Source organism: Amphiprion ocellaris, chromosome 4 (genome assembly GCF_022539595.1).
Source record: "Amphiprion ocellaris isolate individual 3 ecotype Okinawa chromosome 4, ASM2253959v1, whole genome shotgun sequence".
NCBI classification, from domain to species: domain Eukaryota; kingdom Metazoa; phylum Chordata; class Actinopteri; family Pomacentridae; genus Amphiprion; species Amphiprion ocellaris.
The window spans coordinates 40,193,800-40,215,534 of NC_072769.1; the positions used below are offsets into that span (position 1 = coordinate 40,193,800).

General features: G+C 39.8%; 1 protein-coding gene across 3 annotated transcripts in view; it reads right to left on the reverse strand.

The window, feature by feature from the left end:
• The window catches only part of elfn2a (extracellular leucine-rich repeat and fibronectin type III domain containing 2a), a 290,230-nt gene that overhangs the window by 175,654 nt on the left and 92,841 nt on the right, over nt 1-21,735 (reverse strand). For 2 of the 3 annotated variants that reach the window (XM_055010276.1, XM_055010277.1), the window contains one exon: nt 17,997-18,310. The gene's annotated coding sequence lies outside the window, so the exon portion shown is untranslated. Of the gene's footprint in view, nt 1-17,996; nt 18,311-20,087; nt 20,168-21,735 lie in introns of those variants that run through there. The other variant, XM_055010278.1, reaches the window with a different exon arrangement.

Below are 21,735 nucleotides of genomic sequence, written 5' to 3' on the forward strand. Positions count from 1 at the left end.
ATGATGAAAAAAAAGATTTACTTAAATAAGTACTGTAGTTATACTGTTATTGTTGTGGTTTGTTCTCTTGGTTGCCATTTAGTTAATGCACCCTTGGATAAAAGTTACATCCGGTACTTTTTTAATTAATGTTACCTCTATGTTGTGATTGGATGTAAAATACTTTTGTATATATTAATTTCATCTAAGTATGGTATTATTATAACTTAAACTTCTTGATTCCAGATTGGCCACTCAATATAAAACATTACTCTTTGAAGTATGTGAAAAAGTTCATATATGGATACACCCAGTGCTTCCAAAGCTGCTTTCCAACCATATGTTTGATATCAGTCATTGTGGATGATCACTGTTGGGATTAGTAAAGCCAGATAACTCAAACACAGCCTCACTGTGACAGCCTGTCAGGCCTCTGGCACTATCCGACACTATCCCACACTCACTGAGCAACACAACAACCTGCACAACAATTTATCAAACATAGACACATCTCACAATATTTTATTTATCATACAGCTTCGTCCTTCCCTTCTGCCACCTGTTTTGTACATGATTCCCCCTTAAACCTCCCTCGACAGATTGAGAAGTTAAAACATCTCCTCACCAGATGCTGAAGCAGTGGGTTAATTGTGTTTCCGAGAATGAAATGTTGAAAGCTGCAGATCTGTTTCCTGGTTAAGATGAAAGGTTTTTCTTGTGCACTGTGTGATGCACTGTTAAATGCCATTTCTTTTCCTGACTGGCCTTTGGTTCATTTATTTAAATATGTAAATATATGCACACATGCATGTGTCCTTGTGGATGCAAAAACACGAGTGCCATCTCCATTAACTCTCTGTCTCTGGCATGCCACTGCCTCCAGCTCTCTTTAATGATTTCGCTAAGTGTGATTTGTCATTTTACAGATGAGACATTCTCGCTTAAAGGATTGAAAGAGCGCCTACACAAGTTCTCACACACTCCACCCAAACACACGTCTTCGGCCTTCATGCCAAGAGAAAGTCTGGCCGAGCGTCTTGCACAAGCCCCTCTCTGTGGGGCGACCAGGACAAGAGAAGTCTGCTGCCTGTTAGATGGATGGCAGTGACCCTGGAGGAGGAGGAAGATGAGGAGGAGGCTTGTGGAAAGAAAAAGTGAGACACTCCAGGAGCCAGCAAGAGAGGAATGAGAGGAGGAAAGCAGGGGCATGAAAACAGAAAATACAGAACAGGACAGACAAATGTAGGAGGCCAGGTACAAGATGAAATAAGATGGGAAACTGGGAGTAGGGATAAGAGGAAATAGCACAGTTATTTCTAAATTTGTGGGTCAAGGATTCCTTTAAACAGTTCAGATCCCCACCTCTGTCTATGCTTTAGAAGCTCATGCCCACCAGTATCTGCCTTTTCATTCTTTATATTCAGGTAGGAGGATGAGGCCAAAGTCATGGTTTTGCATTTTATTATTCTCCCAAAAAAGTCACAATTTGGGAGAAAACAGCATCTAAGATGTTATTTTGAAAATATCTTCTCAAGACTTGGCTAAGAGTTTATTCAGTATCCTAATAAAAAAGATGCATCCAACCATTCATCATCTATACACCACTTAATCCTCATTAGGGTCTTGGAGGGGCTGGAGTCTATCCCAGCTGACTGAGGGTGAAGGGAGGGGACACCTGGACAGGTAACAGTCTGTCACAGTGAAATATGTAGAGACAAACAATCACACTCACATTCACACCTACGGACAGTTTAGAGTTACCAATTAACCTGAGCATGTTTTTGGACTGTGGGAAGAAGTTCCAGGAGACAACCCATGCATACACAGGGAGAACATGCAAACTCCATGCAGAAAGTGCTAACCAAAAAAACATGTCTAGGAATACTACATTTAGTTTGATGCTACAAAGATAAAAATGCCTTCACTTTGCTCAACAAACAACAGATCCATTCGAACTCTTGATTTATCTGAACACACGTTGGTTCCATAAGGTTTAATCTCTGGATCCCATTTTTTTAAGAAGCACTGTTCTGTTTTACAACTCATAAGATGCTCTTACATGTGCTAAATGTACATGTATGCCTGTTCTGTGCCAAGTTCTGTACTTTTGTTATATTATCGAGTCCATTGTACAGAGCTGTAAAAATTAGCATCCTATCTGATCTTACATTACCTTATCTCACCTTACCCTGCGTGCTCATAATATTGTGAGCCATAACACATTTCACTCTGTAACTTTCTCCATTTCTTTGGAATGAGAAAGCTGAAAGTTTGAAAACTGATGAGATCAGCGAGTGTTTGTTTATGTGCCTGGACAGATTCCAGTAGCTACAGGAGCTGCTACCTCACCACCCCCTACACACAAGGACAAGACTGATATACAAATACAGCAGATGCTCATCTAACATTTTCCTCTGATCAGGTGCCTTTTAAAACAAGCATCCAGACTCATATCACAGCAGGTATTCTACCAAAACAGAGAAGCTGTAGTGTAAATAATGGTTTTATAGCTCTAAAGGAAAGGTTTGTGGCAGTCTAAAACTTTGCTGTGCTGCTGCTCTAAACAATGTCCCAAGCATCGATGAAGACACAAATATGAAATTATGAGTAGAAATCTGTTGTTTGATGTTCTTAATTCTTCTAGGGTTTTATTTTTTTTTTTTTTAAAGACATTTTTGCTCTTAAAACTGTTATTATTATTACTACATTTTATAAGAATTTTAAAAAATCGGATCATTATTGTTTTTCTCTAGTAAAAACCTGATTTGAGTGGAATAATCAATCAAAAAAATCATGATCATGAGCAAACAAATACTTACAGGCACATGTTTATCTAGTTTCTAGTTATTAGCTTCTATGATCAGTTTCTGTCCAACAAAACCAGCTGGGATACTAATACTGGCACTACATCATTCTAACTGATAATTTACTATCTTAATAACTGCTCATTTTACTCTTGTGGACAGTTTGGGATCATGTTTTTCTTCCATTAATTTATCAACAACAGACTGTTTTCACCACATTATTTTGCCCTTTATTCATGCTCAGGTTATGATTACATTGAGCCTGCATTTTAGAAAAAACATCGACCAGTTTGGTACTACGGCATACATAGCCTGATGAAAACTAGACCTTTTCTTCTTAGTGGTGCTGATTACATGGTGGCTAGTTACATGCTGGGATCAGTGGTTTCTTCCTGCTATTATAGCTGGTTCATACTACAGAAAGCGTTTTTTTTTTTTCTCAAAGCGTGCTTACAACAACATGGTATTATAACAGATGTTCTACAGTTTCATTTATCCAAAGCAACGAACATCTGACAGTAGATACAACACAAGCAAGGATCTAGTCAGGAAAGAATAACCTGGATAAGAACTCTAAAACAACTGGAAAACTTGGTCTGATTAGGAGAGACAGCATACATCCCATTTTGGATGGTGCAGCTCTCATATCTAGAAATATGAACAAATTTATGAGAAACCCAAACCCCTGACAGTCCAGAGGTGAGACCAGGAAGCAGAGCTGCAGTCTTACACACTTCTCTGCTGCTTCAACCGTCACCTTCCCAACATCTAATAGAGACTGTCTGCCATGCTCTGTCATCAAAATCTCTCTTAGTTAATGATTCATCAATCAGAGTCCAAAATGTAATTACAATTTGTTTGAAAGCTTTACTCTTAGTCTCACACACTTGAATCAGAAATCATAAAAACAGTTCTGTTAGTTGTTGTATATCGACTACCTGCCCCTGACTCTGAGTTTTTACTTGAATTCTCATAGTCCTTTGCTGATTTATTGCTCAGATCAGATAAAATCATCACCATGGGTGGCTTTAATATCCAAGTAGAAGATGAGAACGACAGCCTCAACTCTGCATTTAGCCCATTGTTAGACTCAGTAGTTTTTTCCCAAAATGTAAATACACCACCTCACTGTTTTAACCACACCCTTGACCTTTTTTTTAACATACAGCATAGAAACACAACATCTAACTGTTTTCCAACAAAACCGTATTTTGTCTGATCATTTTCTAAAAACATATCTGAACCTACAATAAATGAATACAGAACATTTACCAAGAAGTTCCATTACAGCAGATGTTTATCTGATAGAGAAACAACTTAATATAAGAAAATTATGCCATTATTATTTACTTCAGTGCCATATGACAACACAGAGAGCAACCCCTCTAACGTTAGTCCCACACTGGTGCATAATCTCGTTGATAGGACTGCAGCTTTACTTCGTATATCAATCAACACTGTTGCCCCAGAGAAAAAGAAGGCAATACATTATAATAAAATACCTCCATGGTATATTGAACAACTCCACAATTTAAAGCAGATCTGGGCTGGGTGTGGCTGTTAAAAACATTTCAATATAAAGAAAACAGAGTAGAAATGGAGACACTGGTAAGTTTCATTATTACACACATTTTGTTCAATAACATTAGCATATTGTAGAACAGCGAACCCCAATTGGCGGCCCGCGGGTCACATCCGGCCCGCAGTATACAAATGTCTGGCCCATACCAACCCAACCGCCCTAACACACCTGTCCTAATGTGGAAAAAAATGCGCTGCGCTTTTTCATTTTGATCTCATCCCACACCGTACCCCTGACCTCCGACCTCACGCCGTCGAACGCGCGTGAACGTAAGATCTCCTGCACGCTCTTTTCAGTCCTGCAGTGAATCCGTCTACTTTGAACGCTAATAGTGGTACCAGGCACCAGGAAGTTTTAGCCGCGGACTGTTTTTCCCACCTACTCACCGATTTGAAGAAAGCTGAAGCTATTTCACTAGCCATAGACTCGTCCTGTGACCGCACTGATATGGAACAGCTTTCTGTTTTTGCAAGATTTTTTGATGGAAAGACGTTTCGGGAAGAGTTGCTGTGTCTTCTTCCTCTGACTGGGCGCACAACCGGGGAAATCATCTTTACCGAACTGACTCAATTCTTTGTGAAGAATGGCTTGTATGTTGGCAAAATCGTCCCCATTGTCACCGACGGGGCTCCGTCGATGGTGGGACAACACAAGGGCTTGGTAAGCAGGCTTTCCGCCGTTAATCCGGCACTCCTGACATTTCACTGTATCATTCACAAATCAGTGCTATGCGCTAAACTGTGTGGGAAGATGAAAGAGACGATGGATACTGTTACAAGACTTGTTAATTTCGTTCGTGAAAGTTCCAGTTTGCAACATGGCCTTTTCAGAGCGATGCTGGATGAAATGTCAGCGGAACACAAGGATGTCTTGCTGCATAACGATGTCCGCTGGCTGAGCAAAGGCCGTGTGATGAACTGGCGTCCCTCTTATCTACCCTGCAAAGCCAAAAAGCCCAGGAATTTAAAATGTTTTTAATTGACAATGACATTATGGGATATGTTTTTTTCCTGTGTGACATCATGTCTCATCTAAATTGCCTTAATCTGCAACTACAAGGCAAGAACCACACGTTGCGGACATGTACGAGGCAGTTGAAGCTTTCCGGTCAAAGGTAAAACTTCTGGAGAAAGACATTCAGGGGAGAAAGTTGCACTTTCCACGTCTGAGGGAGCACTGTGAGAAGAACAACATGGGGGAGGATCAAGTGATGCAGGATTTTGTGAGTAGCCTGGCAAAAAACTTTTATGAGCGTTTTGAATGCACCCCCAAACTCTCAAGTGACATCCTCCTCTTCCTGAGACAACCATTCTCTGTCTCAGCTGATGGTCAGTGGACTGCAGAGGCCAAAAAGTTGTGGCCTTTCATTGATGAGGCAGCTCTTCAGATGGAGGTCTTGGAGATGGGAACATCTGATGTGCTCAAAGCACAACACAGGGATGTTGGGGTGAATGACTGTTGGATCAACATGGTTCCCCAAGCTCGATTCAGAAACACCCGAGCTATTGCAATGCTCCTACTCACAATGTTCCCCTCCACATACATATGTGAGTCATCATTCTCCTCAATGAACTCAATCAAAAACCAGGACAGAAACAGACTGTCCAGTGCTCATCTTGACCAGTGCCTCAGGATTGTCACAACAGAGTACAGGCCTGATATCAGAAGCATTGCCTCCTCCCAGTGCTGTCACTTCTCTCACTGATTGGTGAGTGAGCATTTATTTTTGTCCATAATGCAACAATAACACATGATTACATTTTTTGTTGCATCTTTTCATGCTTTAAATATTTTCATGGAATTTTTGCCCCCCCAAAAAAGCTAATATTATTTGGTATTTATATGCTGATATGATCTGATATGTACATTTATACAAATGTAACTAATGTGTTATTGTTGCATTTAGCCACATTTTAAAAGTACCAGAAACATCTTAAAATCTGTGTTTGTGTGTAAATAATGAAATAGTTGCCTTTGTTGTTCTGTTTGCTGGTTCTGGTGTCATCTAATCTAACTTGGTACTTCATGAGATGAATATGTTGTAGTAATGTGATGTGTCTGTGGAAAGCTGTTTGGACGTTTTGCAGATGTACACTGTTAAACAATATAATTACAGTACAATAGCATTCAATGATATGTCAGACCTTGAAAATCTGTTGAAAATCTGACAGTAACCTCTGCCTCAGGATGCTCTGCTGTCATGTTAGTGCCGTTGTTTAAGCTTTGTATGAGCATGGACCGTATAGATGTAAATGCATTTGGTTTGAGATCTTTAAAATTAATATATTTCAGTGTGTTGGTGGGAATGTGAGTGTGATAAATGGGCATTTAGGTAAATAAATGGTTGGTTTTGGACTTAATTTGTTTACAGTACAATTTGTTTTTTGTGCGAGCCTCTAGGTTTGAGAGGTAGATGTTTAAATTATTACTACTGCTGCTACTACTACTACAAATAATAGCAATAACGTCAACTTGCACAAAAAACAAAGTGTATGTTTTGGTCCTTGGCTTGGCACATTTCAAATTATTTGGCCCCTGGGGAAAATTAATTGGGGAATCCTGTTGTAGAACAATATATTTATTCCCCACACTATACTGGATATAAGATAAACATTAAACATGTCATAATTAGAAGATCTGTATTTCAACCCTATGAACACTAAGCTGTTTAGGCTCACTACCTTTACTTGTAAGCTCTTATCCTTGGTGATAAGAGACAGTCAATGTCTGTATCTTATTTTTTGTCTTTTTTGTCTTGTTGCAGAACACTCTGACCTATACATGTTGCATTGTTGCAATGTTTATGCTTGCTAGTTTTTCATTGTTGCTGGGGTTTTTTTGGTGTTCTTTCTTTTAAATTAAGCCTTATATCAACAATAAGATGCACTATTTTTTATCATGAGGTTGTTATATCCTCACATGCAATTTAGCAGAAAATGCTGGCAGTAGAAATATCCACAGTGAATGAGGTAATGTCAGATCATTGGGAGCCCCTCTTCAACCTGAACCTGTGTTTGCAGCTTTGATAAATTAGTAGTTAGATGTGTAAACTAAAAAGGAACAATATTTCTGATTTGAGTTTAACAGTCTGCAACAGCAACCACAGGTGAAGAGACAAAATGACAAAATGGAGCTGCATGAAGCCAGTATGATCTCACTGCTGTCCTGTTGCTTCTTCTGCGAATCCAGTGATTCAAGAGACAGCAAAAGAACTGCATCCAAAGTTTCAAAGACAGCAAGTGCAAAAGAGGGAGACTTCAACATAAACCACTTTTGAGGTCTGTATCAACTCAATTTTACATTTAGAGAGATTTGAAAATTTTTCAAACATGTGTTTTCTACACCTCAGTGCCGTACACTGGACTTCATACTGCGGTTGATTACCTTAACATTTACCATGAGATAGGAAAGACCAGATATGAGGAAGGGGAAGGATTAAATGATTAGCAGCTCAGATATGAGTTAAAGCATTATGTGAAATGAGATGGGGATGGAATAAGATGGAAGAAAGAAGGAGAGAAAGGGAGAGCACTCAGTGAATCATTATGCTGATGTGAATTAATGCTTGGCTGGAAGAATGAATCACTAAATCAGTCAGGGGAGGGGTAGAACATGAAAAAAGGAAGAAAGAAAATAGAGGCAGGGAGAAAATGAGAAGGGAGAAAAGGAGAGAGTGAGAAAAATGACGGCAGGGTAAAATGAGAGTTTGACAAGAAGGAGAAGCATAATAAGACGAGGAAAAAGGCAGGAGAAAGGTGAGGAAGAGAGAATATGTGAGAGACAAGCACAGTCAGTGTGATGACAGGTAGATAGAGAGCAGCTCTAAATCAAATCAGGTCAAAAGAGACACAAACAAATACTGTGGATGGAAAGAAATTAACAAGGATCGTGTTTTTAAATAAAGTTTTGCTCCTCTGTGCACCAGAAAGCTTCACCTTGGTGGGGAACTGGCTTTATATCGCTTTGATCATCATTTCATTCTCTGCCCTACCAGACACACACACAGTGGCAAAACTCACATTTACTATACGTGTGAAAATTGTTGTGATTGATCGCCTTGACATTTCATTTTCTCGTTTCGTTTCTCCCTCTTGACATAAACTCCCATTGGTGTGAACCTTGCTAAAATCACTGTCGGATTTAATTTTTACAAGTCTTAAAAAAACTTCACACCAAGTGAACCTCACAAGATGGGCCTCCATAAATGACACAGGCAAGCAGAGGAAAAACTCTGCTCAACTGGGTAGGTAAAGTTACACTAAAGTCAATGAATTCCTCTCAGGTAACATTTTATCTTCCCCAAATTCAGTTTTCTTAAGGCTCAACATCTCAGATCTTTACCCCAATCACACAACAGAATAATCAAAATGACTGAAGAAAAACTAAGTAGATATTTATACGTGACAGCGCCGGGAAATAATACTCGGGTTCAAAGATGTAAAACTGAAAACAAGTGACACAAAAAAGAGTTACGAGGACACAGACAGAACTCCCCATCTCTAGCAATCTCTAAAATGCCATCAGACATCATAAATCTGATATTAAGAAAAAGGAAGTGAAAACTGACAGCCTATTTTATCTCCCACTTTTTTAAAAAATCTAATATTTGGGAGGCCAAGCTTCACAAGACTGGAGGTTTGAGCACCTCACTGCAGCTCCATAATGGTATGACTGCAGGCCAGAGATAAGCAAGGAGCCCTGCACTGACCTCTAAAAGATAACTACACAAAGAAAACGAAAGATCTCAAGCAATGCACCTGAGACAGAGACACAGGAAAGAGACAAACACAGAGTGAGAGGAAATCAAAGGACGGGTAGAGGAAACGGGAATGACAGAAGGCAGACAGAGAATCGAGGACACAGCGAAAGGTCATTTGTGTGACAAAGTGAGGTAAATGAAAAGAGACAAGGTAAAGTGGGAAGTGGGAAGGAGTCAGGAGATCAAGGGCCATGGAAATGAAACAAAACGAAGAGAGAAACAAAAGATGAGTCGTGTGACAAGAGGAGGAATCGGGTGGATCTGAGAGAGGTCTGTTGAACAGCAGGGCACCCGCCCACTGGGACAAATTCCTGGCTTGTGTCACATGTCTTTGGCATTAAAGCAATTTGGATGGTGACTTCCACAAGACTACATGGGTAAGCAAATAAACAGAGCTAGACCTGCCCAGAGTCTGCAGCAACACTAGCAACTTTATGAGGCTGCTAATGGACAGCTTTGAGATAAATACTGACAGCATTCAGTAATTGGAAAGTTTTTTGACTAAATCTATTGAAGTCATTCACTGAGGAACATGAATTTTTGCACTAAATGTCAGGACCATTCATCCAGCAGTTGTTCAGGTGGTTCAGTCTGGAGAGAAGTAGACAGATTGATGTCGTGATGAAATGTTAAGCTGCTCCAAGTCCCAGTATACCATGACAAATCAGCTTAAAGTATCACTTTTTATCAGATAGAACTACTCCATACAGAGGAGTCATTAAATTTGAGAAGTAATACCTCAAGTCAAACATGTTACATCCTATGACATGAACTGGGTAAAGACTCTAGATCATTATTTAAATAAACCAACCATTAAGCACTATCTGGATGCTGTGCTTGTTTAGGTAAGACACAGAAAACAACAGGCAAAATGAGGGGAAGCAGGATTTAGGCAGCCAGGCAGCCACTGAATGTTGTTGTCATGAGATTTAGGCTTTTGGTTGTTAATGAGCTATATCACAACAAACAGAGGCAACACTGTGCATAGTCAAACTTTCACCCACTCACACACAAATACACACAAACATCTCAGACTGCAACAGTGAGTGAAACCGTCGGGGTCCCAGACACCAACGAACCATAGACAGTAAAACAACAATCTGCTTAGACAACGATTCCAGAACTCATAGGTTAGAAGCCACTGGAGCAGTAGCAAAAACAACATCAAACTCCTCTGGGAGAGGCAGCGCAGACAGAGGGTACGGGAGATGGAAACAAATTAGAAAATAGAGCAAAAACGCTGGGGAAATAGAGGTGGAGAAAAGACATGAGAGGAATGAGGAATAGTTGGAGAAACGAGTGGTTGACCAGCAGAGGGGAGGCTAGAAATAAGAAGATAGGTTGTTTTGAAGACCAGAGAAAGGAGCAGAGCAATGTGGAAAACAGAGAGTTTAGTTTGGAGGGACACAGAGTATTAGGATTCAAAGGTCTTGTACTGTGGAGGCTGTAGAAGGGCAGAGTTACCAATAAATGGCAGGGGAGTCCGATAAATTACTGAAACTGAGGGGGAAAACATTTACTTTGATAGGGTGGTGAGGCCACTTTCAGGATGACGGGCATCTTTCAATTTAATAATTTGAGCGATTTCTTCTTTGCTAGATTTATTTCAGATCTCACATTTGGCCCCTTCCTCTCCTGCCTATTCTCATTTTATCTCAGAAACCTAAATTGATGCTCTGCTGTCTTTCATATTCTGTTTTGTGCTTGTCACATGAGTAAGCATCAGCTCCCTGTGCTGCTGTTGCATTTTCATTACCGCCATGCAGTGCACTGAAGGATTGCTTTTTCAATTTCACATTTTTTTGCCTGTTGTTTCAATACTTGTGTCTAGCTAGTCGTATATTCAGTCACACATCCCTTCCATCCTCACAGGGCTGTTTGTTTTAATTTGGTATTTTCTATTGTTTAATTTTGGTTGATAATGCTGCGTGTTGCTCTTGTTAAGTTTATGTTCGGAGCAGCAGTAGTCAGTCCTGCTGTAATAGAGCAATTAGAGATAATGCCTTCAATCTATTTTACAGGTACTTTTCATTTGTTTTTGAGTGTCTCTCATTATCCTCGCTTTATAACTCTTTATTTTTACGTTTCACTGTCTTTTAGAGTCAGCTTTGGTATAGTGGGAGGAAACATCTCTGTCTCCTTTTCGGTGTCTGTTTCTTCTCTGTTTCTGGTGAAAATTTGATTATTTTCCAGTGTGACGATGTGCATTTCTGTGCATTTTCCATCTCGTTTGACCCTCCCTCACTCTCAGTCCATCTGTCTGTCTGTCTGTCTGTCTGTCTGTCTGTCTGTCTGTCTGTCTGTCTGTCTGTCTGTCTGTCTGTCTGTCTGTCTGTCTGTCTGTCTGTCTGTCTGTCTGTCTGTCTGTCTGTCTGTCTCTTCTCTGCCTCTCTGTCTACTTATTCCCATCTTCCCTTTTCCCAACCTCTTCACCCCCTACAACAGAGCAAACCCTTTAATAATATACAAGCTCCTCCGTCTCTCCTGGCAGTGCTGGCAGATTCCTACAGGATTCAATCATGGCCCCACTAATGAGATTAGCATGGCTAATGCACACGGCTCTCCCTCCCTCCTTACCACCTTACCTCTCTGTCAGCAGGCACTCTGCATGGCAGGAGGATGCTCGGGATGCGTGGGTTGATTGCAGGTGGCTGAACTAGGAAAGCCCCCGGATCCACACCACAATGAGCCAAAGCAGAAGGAAACATCCCAGGTGAAGCAGGGCAGCGGTGAGAACGAGCTGGCCAAGCGAGCAGAGCCTCTTGATCAAATCTGGTCCTCTGGTCCATGACAAGTGTTTCTGTTTGTGTGGGGGAAGATTGTGTGTTTGGCAACCTTCCCCAACTTCTCACTGGGTTTGAAAAGCAATGGTAGAACCTGGCACTCCACTCACTGGCAGAGAGGAGGGGAAAAAGTGGGAAAAAAATTGGACGGAATCAAGGATGGAGGGATGTAGAGGTGATGAAAGAGATTAGCGCATCCTCCTGGGGGCTTATTGTTGAGCCTGCCTAGTCAAATCCTGGAACACATTTCTCCAAACACTGGCTTTAAAAGCAAATGTTCACACACAGAATTTTCCATTTACCCAGATAGCAGCAGCTCTTATTTGACATGACTTGCAAAAATGGCAACAGTAGATAAGCTTAAAATGATACATCACAGACATTAGAAGCAGCCGGTGATGAATGCAAGCACTGAACCAACAGACTCACATACAGAGAGGAAGACTAACAAAGAGATTCAAGGGCAGGAAGTGCAAACAGTGTGATTACTTCTAGCTTACATCCTGTGTCCTCAAGTTGTGTTGAGATCTAAAGTGTATTCCAATTAAGTGAATGTAATCCTTCACTGCACTGATTGATTTCTCAGTCAAATTAGCTGATTTGTAAATCTATCAGTGAGCTGAAGATGCATTACCCAAAGGTCTCTAAGACTTTCATTCAACTTAAAGATATATTACTCATTGGTTCACAGCTATCCTTCACTGGTGTTAAATCACTCAACAGAAAGCCATCGTTCAGCCTGAAACACAAAGATTTTTAAACCCACACTTGGAATTACGATGCATTTCTCAAAACAAGACCAAAGATGGAAGCAAAAAAAGTGCCAAAATCAGAAAGAAAGCAACGAGTGGAAAAGGGGAAAATGTCCCACTTTTACCTTATCAAGGTTCAAATGCTCACACATACGGTATACACACACGCTCAGGCGGGCAGAAATCCTTATCAGCAAACTTCCAGTTTTTTCATCCCAAATACAGCTGTGCCGTCAGACTGAGCTATCACCACGGTGATCAGGAAGATGTGAAGTGAGCAGCAATGCTTTGAGAGGTGATCTTGACTTCATACAAACACACACAGAGCTGCACTATAACCACAGTACTCTAACACACAACATGCACACAACCCTGCAGATCTCTACACAAACACAAAGCAACAGTACATCTGGTAGCAAGGTACATATTTAACACACAAAAACATAGACACATTCAGACTTCTGCACTCACATCTGTCACCTGCAGCCCCCGCCCCCTGCACTCTCCCTGACACTGTTCACCACCACAAGTTAACCTATAGCCAGTGTGCACAGAGCCACACACACACAAACACACAGCTGACATAGTCGAATAGATAAGTGGTGATGTGTTGTGTGCTGCTCAAGGTGAATGCTGAGTGCACTAACCTCTGGCTCTGGGAGGATAAACCATTTAATCAAGTCACGTCAGGACCACACCAGCAGAGTGCATACTAAAAAGATGGGGCAGCTCACACCCGTCTGCTCTGCACTTCACATATGCACAAAGGGAGACACTTCTTTCATGAGGAAAATTTAGGTTTCATTTTTTACACAAATTTCTCTCCAGTTTAAATGAATTCATGGCCTACACCAGATGTCTTTGACATAAAGTCTTCTCATCCATGTTAATGAGTCACTAAATCTTGGCCCTCATCGGGATAATGACCAACCTTACAAAGATACATGTTGTTATAATATTCATATGAAGCATTAAAATACCAAAATGCCTCATGTGCACTATATCTAAATGACACTCATATCTGTTTATGCTCGACTACAGCACTGACAAGATAAAGATTTATACCAAACAAACTACTGTATAGTGCTATAGAATTACAGGCAGAGATTGTCATTTATATTTAAATGCCAAGAAGACCCAGTGTGTCTTTTTTTTTTTTACCTCTTGTCATTGTCATACAGCAGGACAACATTTGTTTTATGAGGGAAATTTAGTTTTGAATTTTCTACACAAATGTCTCTACAGTATAAATGACTGTATAGCTTATACCAAAGCAGTTTATAAATATAACCCAGCTCTACTTACAATTGGTTATTATGCTTAAACCAAAAAAGGTGCAGTAAAGGTATACTGTAGCTGCAATGAAAATTTTATGTAGGGTGCATGAACCAAATTATGCAGCAACTCAAAAACATAAAATTGATTCATATGCTTCCAAGTGAGTTGGTACAGGCTACAGTCACAAGCTGAAAGATGTGCTGTGATTTAGTTCTGCAGAGCAAACTGCAGAACTAAATCACCAGACCAGGCTATGCATCTAAAAACAGTTCCAGGAGAAAATTCTGAACTACAGTCGCTGTGAACACCAGAGCTCAGAAGGTGGAGAGTCCCAACAAGATCACATATAGGCAAGAATTGTAAGAAAAGAGAAGCAGGTTCTGGAAACTCGGGTTGTGTCCAATCTCCTAAATTCTGCAATATTCAGCCAACATATTTTAACCACCTCCTAAAAGAAATAAACTAATGATGGTTTAGTCACAGCAATGACAAAGATGATCAGACAGCAAAATCCCATCGACTGAAGAAAAACCCGAACAAACGGAGTCAAGGCATCGCAAATTTATGGCTTAGCAACATTCAGAGCTTACAACACAGTGAAAAATGAAGATGGGTGGTAGCTGACTGCTAAATGAAATGTCGGCAAAGATGTCACAAAATTCACATGGGATTCCTTTTGTAAAGGTTATCAATAAACCAGTTCATTCACAACTTTGTGTCTGTGTTTTTTGTCCTTAAACATCAGATTGAAATGTAAGAAAGCACAGAAAATTAGAAAGAGCTGTTTAGCTACTGCATAACCTTCACTCTGGTTAACAGCAGTGCTGAGCCAGGCTTTTCTGCAAACCTACATTTCGACCAAGGGCCTTACATGAATGATGTTACATCTGTATCCATAGCAAACTTACATCAGTCGTGTATGTAGAGTAGTCTGGCCAAAAAGGTCAAGGAAGGTGACAGGCAGTCTCAGCAGACTAAAAATATAATATAAAGATAATTTCAAAATTAATTTGGCGCTACTCAAAAAAGAAAAACCGTCACATTGTAGCAACACAACCTCTCCCCTCTCTCGAGTAACCAAACTTTCTACCCCTTATATAGGGCGTTCAATTCACACCTACTCACTTCAGCTCTACCATCATACAGCATGGTGACCTGTTCTTTAACTTCGACACAAACAACTCTGTAAACAGCTTTACTGTACACACCACCAACTAGTAGCATTTCTAAATGTCTCCCTGAAAGCACTAGTCCTGCACGGTGAGCCAGAAAAAAGGAACAAAGAAAGGTACATATGAACAAAGGGACAAACAATTTAACTACATTTGACCTGTAGCTACATAAAGGATAACTGATACTAATTCTGCCGTCTGTTTTCCTTTAATCCTCCGTATGATGGATGTAAACATAATATTAACACAAACATGGGACGGTATGTGCTGCAATGTTACATTAGCATGGTTAAATTAAAGCAAAACACACAGAAGGATGTTGTGTATTGTGTAGCATGAAAGTATCAAGGGACAAGGGTTGAGGAGAAATGACAGTTCTCACCCACTTTGTCACAGCATTTACTGTATAAATACTGAGAACATGGTGCTTTTGTGGAGAAACAGCTGAAGCAGATGATCGGTATCAAGAGATTTAGAAAGAGAGCTTAAATGACTGTGTTGTAAGAAAGTACGTTTGTTGTTCCAAGTAATTAAGCTGCTTCTCTCCTGCGTGCCAGATGAGCTTAGAGGTATATTTGATCAAGTTTAGGGGCTTGTTACACTTGCTAGTTGCCCCATGTCCTCAACAGAAAGTGAAACATATTTCAGCTTTGGTGAGATTTGAAATGCAGTTCAGTCCCAAACCATCTTGATCCATTAGCACCAAACCTCTGATGAGACTGATCTGTTGCCGATTAGTTGTTGAACATGGCAGGAGAAGGCCTTTCTGGTACTGGTGCCATTCCAATAAAAGATCATAAACCTTCTTTTTTCACAGTGAAGAGCTTCAGCATCCTGATACTGAGTAAAAATATTCCTCAACACATTATTAAAATATGTACAGCCCAAAGTGGCGTTGCAGGAGTCTTATTATGAGGTGTTTTGATCTTAATGAGTTTTTAAACTTGAATTATGGAGGCGTTCATTAAAGTGCCATGAAAAAAGTGAATTCCAAGCAGACTGGAAGCTTTTTAATAAGCTTTCCGAGAAATAAAGAGGCGACATGAGTTAAGAAACACGCAGCTTTTCGAGGTGCCAGAATATGAGCCAATATGTTCACACATTTTGTAGGGCGGAAATTTAAGCTGCTGTTTCACATGAGTTTCAATTTGTACAAGAAGCCAGAAATGCAGAATACACTTAAACATAAAATGAAATGTAACTAAAGCTCTGCTAAATGTGATTTTTTTCTTAATCATTAAACTTGTATATGTCAACAATATTAAGTAAAACTGCAGCATATTCTTTTTAAAAGCTGGTAGTATTGTTGTTGTAAAATCAAAACAAAACATAAATGTAAAAAAAGTTGAAATAGTAATAAATAATGTATTTAAATAAAGTCCCGAACAAAACTTATGATAAAATTTGAATTCATAGCAGTAAAATCTGCTTATAGAAACATCCTCTGCCATTAAATGCCTGCAATGAGCGTCAGTGTGTGTGAATGAATGGATTTATTGAGCACAACTGCTGCTATTATCCTATTTTTTTCATATTTTTGACTAAAAGTGGCAATTTAAAATGCAAATCCTTGCTTTGCTTACACCACATTCCAGAATAATAGTTTGTGAGCAACTATCTAGAACTTATTAGATTAGATTTCAATGGTTTATTTGAACAAGTCACAACACTGGATGTCAGCAGAATATGGGCTAAATAAGATGAACAGCTGAATAGTAAATGTGTGAATTCTCTCTTTTCTTATGAAAAACTGTAAGATATGTGCAGAATATGCATACACATCTTGACTCCTTGATCTTGACAAAATCTGAGATGCAGCTGATTTGAGCTGATACAAAATACCCAATTAGCTAGACTAAGTTTGCTATCAAAGCAGCTAACATATTGATATCTGCATAACGTTGATGTGAATATTATTTACAGAGATCTACAGATACATTTGAAAGTGTGTGAAAGTCTTTGATTTTAATTGGGATACTGCATGCATAGAATTTTGTGTTGTTATTTGAGCATATGTTTGAGTTTAGAGCTTTTCAGTAACTATTCGGTAAAGATAATTAAAGATTGTACAACTTGAAGACAGACTTATTCATTAACATTCACAAGACAACAAGAAAAAAAAACAACCCAATTTCCCCGCTGTAAAACTAGGACAGAGCCTACATTTGTGATGAAGGATTTTAACCCAGTAATGTCTTTAAAACAAGAACACTTCCTGCTGTAGAACTTTCAGCGTGGTACCAAAAGTGGGACAGAATCGTAGAGGACACAGAGGATGCTCAGCCAAAAAACAAAATAACTGCAGAATATGGGCTGTAGCTAAAAACATGATAGAGATATTGCTGTAGTTTCTCTTAAATGGCAGCAGATTTCATCATCATGCATTTCAACAGCCCAAACTTCAACTTAACCTTGACACTGAGCCAAAGCCACACATCCATTTCTGCCAAAATGACAGATACAAGAAATATATTAAACCCAAGCAGTCTTACACAGCCTTCTCCCTCTGCACAGTTCAACACACCTTTCCAAAAATCTCATTCCGGTCATGCATATGGATTAGCACCTGCTGCTATGGCAACAGACATCCTGCTTTGCCAGCCAGGCTAGCTTGGCCAGAATTGGTCGTAACATTTAAGGAAAAAAGTCCTTCACATTCCGATGCCTTTCACAGTTAAATGCCACTGGGTGCTCATGCTGAATAGAGCGTCAGTGGGTGAGCCTTCAGCTCAGGCTGGCTGCCCTGTCAAACCATGCCCGAAGCACCGGACTTATTAGAAAGTCCATGCCTCACTAGAATTGAATAGGAGTTAAAATGACAGCTGATCTGCACGAGAATGTGAGGGGTTTTCATATTAGAGAGGACAGTGTGAAGTGACTAACTCACCTGTACTTTAGTGGATGAAGTGAACTCCAAAGCGCAGAAGGTAGTGAAGTCCTGCCCACTCGAGGACACCAGTAGGTAGCGTGTCAGCAGAGCCTTCAGGGTCTGAGTGGCGATGGCTTCTTTTAAGCAAATGTGTTCTTGGTAAATGATGAGTGTTGCTCACAGAAGATTTATAAATTGTAGTCTTAATGGTGGTATATGTTTGTGTCTTGTGGTCCAACTGGATCTGATCCCTGCATCCATACAGGCAGGGAAACAGGTGTTGTCCCAGCAAATTGTTCTCTCTCTGCAGGCCAAAGCAAGAAGATGTAGAACTAAACAAGAGAGAGAGAAAAGAGAGGGAAGGACAAGTTAATAAAACTTTAAATTACATTTCAGTCAGAGAAACATGCAAGGAAAGAGGGAGACGGAGATAGAGATCAAATCAATGCAAAACTTAAATTAACGAGACAGCCTCGATTAGGTGCGCATAGCAACAGTCTTTTTCTTGATTGACTGAAAAATTGTGTTTGGTCAAATACGTCCAAATATTTATTAGCAAATTCCATACCAGATTATAACTAGATTGTGTCTGATTATGTATGCAGGCGCTGCATGTGTATTTGAATGATAGACGGTGAAGACGGCGTCGCCTTTGAGATCAGTTCACAGCTTCCCCATATTAAGCAGAAACAGACTTTAAGACTGTTCAGAATGCAAGATCATTTATTGTTTCAAACAGAATACGTATTTTATGTTACTTCTGTCATTCAGAAAAAAGCATTAATGGAACTGACATAACATACTGATAAACTGATTGACATTGCAGTCATGTTATCATATGGCAACTTCTGAAAACAGACATTTTTCAGAACAGACATATTGAACTGTCACAGTGGGGAAAGCACATGTGTATTACTGATGGCTGCACTCCACTGAAGGGTTTCATGTTTTTGTGCATGCTGGGTTACCGTTAAGTCTTACTGAGACACCTAACAGAAGTGAGCTGTGATCAGTTTTATCTGTGCTTTCCCTACAGCGACATATTGAAATGTTTGCTCTGGAAAAAGATCTGCTGTAACTGTTCTTGCATGTGAATGACTAAAATGGACATGAAAAACAGTTGCTCGTTTATGCTGTAACTTAAGCAATAAATGAATCAAGTTAAATCTATAAGACTAAAACTTGGCTCTAATAACTATAAAATAATGGTCTCTTTTCAAAGGCACACTACAAAAGTTGTCTAGCTGGACATGGAGAAGTTTTATATAACATCAGTTTTACAACTTTGGTCAGCACTCTAGAAATTGCTTGAAAACTACTGACAGTTATTAGTGGTGACCTTAGGCCACTGTAGTAGACATGACCAAAAAGTCAAACCAATTAAGTCATTTCAAATGTCTGAATCTTGCCACCTTTCTGCTCATCCAACCAAATCAAGCCTTTCGATCTAAGACAGGTTAGAAATGAAACATCCGCTTTAAAATGCATTGCACTAAGTAAGTGGTGAGACCATTTCATGAGGGTTTCCTCAGGGTCTTAATCTGAATAACAACTTGACCAATGCCTAAATGTTTAGTCACAATTTCTTTTAACTAATTTGCCAAATACAACACTTGTGACTCGACACACATAAGTGATTTCTGATCTGAGGGTGACTTGCAAAATCTTTCAAATCACAGTTGGAAAGACAAAGCTGTTTCCCCATCTGGTGTGGATTCAAAGAACTGTTAGTGCTTTGTTGATCAATCTATGAGCAGTTTTCCATTGCTGGAACCTGCGACAGCACGTTTAGAGGAATGGTCCCTAAAATGGCCCCTTCAGCCAATCTGTTTCTACTGCAGTTTAGGCTCTAAACAAGGTTACCTTTGAATGCATCAAAATAACAACAAGTAGTACGTATTTCTACATAATTCCAGTTCTATGAGCACGTAGAAAATAGAACAATGAATGTCTGTTATTTTAGCCATTTTAGGTGAATTTTACTTTGAAGATGACAATGTTGGAGAGCAAAAGACTGCTATCAACATGGACATCAAGAAGGCAGAAAAAAAATGGTGCTTGTTGTCATTTGTGAGTTTAAACAATCCAAATTTATCTTCAGAGTTTAACCTCATGCAGCAGTTCCTCAGGGATGCTCAGAAGTATACGCCCTGGAGAAGGTACTTTCTTCCGAAAGAGGTTGTAAAGGGTCATTTCCTGCAAGGTGGAAAACACACACAAAGGTGCAGATTAACCTAAAACAGCCCACAAGTTCTGCCGTGGAAAACGGCCTCATGATAGGGGTTGGTCGATCAGGATGGGTCAGGAATTCCTACCACCGCAATAGAGCATTACGTCTTAAATCTGCATTTTGGGACATTCCCTGGGCCAGTCGCTTTCACAGCAACTGAAAGCTACTGGCCTAAAGATAGCTGCACTTTGCCCAACTTAGTCTGATTTACTGATACCCATTATTTGCCCGACCTTCAGCAGGTAGCATTTCTGTCACACATCTAAGTGCACATGAAATGAAACAAAGAAACAAATGCAATAACCACTGCTGTACAAACGAAATATATATCTGCTGTAAAACAGAGAAGGGAATCCACTTGGCCCACTCAAATATCAGAGCATACCAATGCAGGTCAGCACCAACTTGTCTGGTAGAGAAAGGGTGGAGCCACAGCAGCATTGGAGAGATATTAAGTGGTTTCAGGAGAGAACAGAGCTGAATATCTTTTTCCTCCATCTATGTGTAAATGCTCTGGCTTTAAGTAAAGGTTAGATGAGGGAGCGTTGTGAGAGACAGCGAGAAAGATGAGAGAAAGGGGTAAGAAGGAGGATCAGCCCAGCAGATGGATTGAATAATAAGTTAAATGTCAGAAATGGAAGATTACCGACTATAACCTGGAGAAGATGGTGGTCTTGAGAATGTGTGGAGGTGGCTTAAAGAGGAATGGGTGAAGGACAGCAGAAGGGGTTTTCTGAGTGAAATTTGTCCTTCATATGGTTTCACTGAAACTAGTGAGTAAATGTGTTTTGGAATTAAGAACTGAACAACAAACAAGGCTTCAGCGGGTTTCCCGAGAAAGTGTAACAAACAGAAGGTAGGTTTTAATAAGTGAGAAAGGTGGTTGTGGGTGTAGGACGGGAGAAATAGGCCAACTTTTCTTCTCTGAACTACAGCAAAGGGGAGAAGAGAAAGAGACAACGTAGATTCATTCCAAAATATATGGGTGAAAATTATGTTTTGATCCACTGCAGTCTGCTTGAGGCCATAATCCATCAAGGAACCGAAGGAAGAAGAAAAATGGAGAGACTTAGTAACTTTAGATGGAAGAAAGAGAAGATGGACAGAAATGAACTTCAGGGAATCTCAGGGTGAATGAAGAGTAGCAGAATTTTGAATAGGGGCAGCTGTAGACTGATTAAAATGAATATGGTTCCACACAGACAGCTATTAAATAATTTACAAAGATGGAGCATTAAGTCCACATATGTGCATAATAAAATGGCTTGTGTCTTTTTAAATCCAAACGACACTAACACAGTGAAAGAGTCAAGTCATAATAAGCTACACTTAGGAGCCAAATGCTAGAAATATTTGAGGAGGAAATAGCACTTCAAATCAATTCAAAAAAAGTCATTAAACTCTGCAATCTAAAATTTTGTTCCTGTACTCAGTGTATCCAATCTAAGCAAATCAGTGGCTCTGTAGGTGACATCCTCCTAATTGGAGTTATGTGGCTCTGATGTGTGGTGACGCATAGCCCATGAG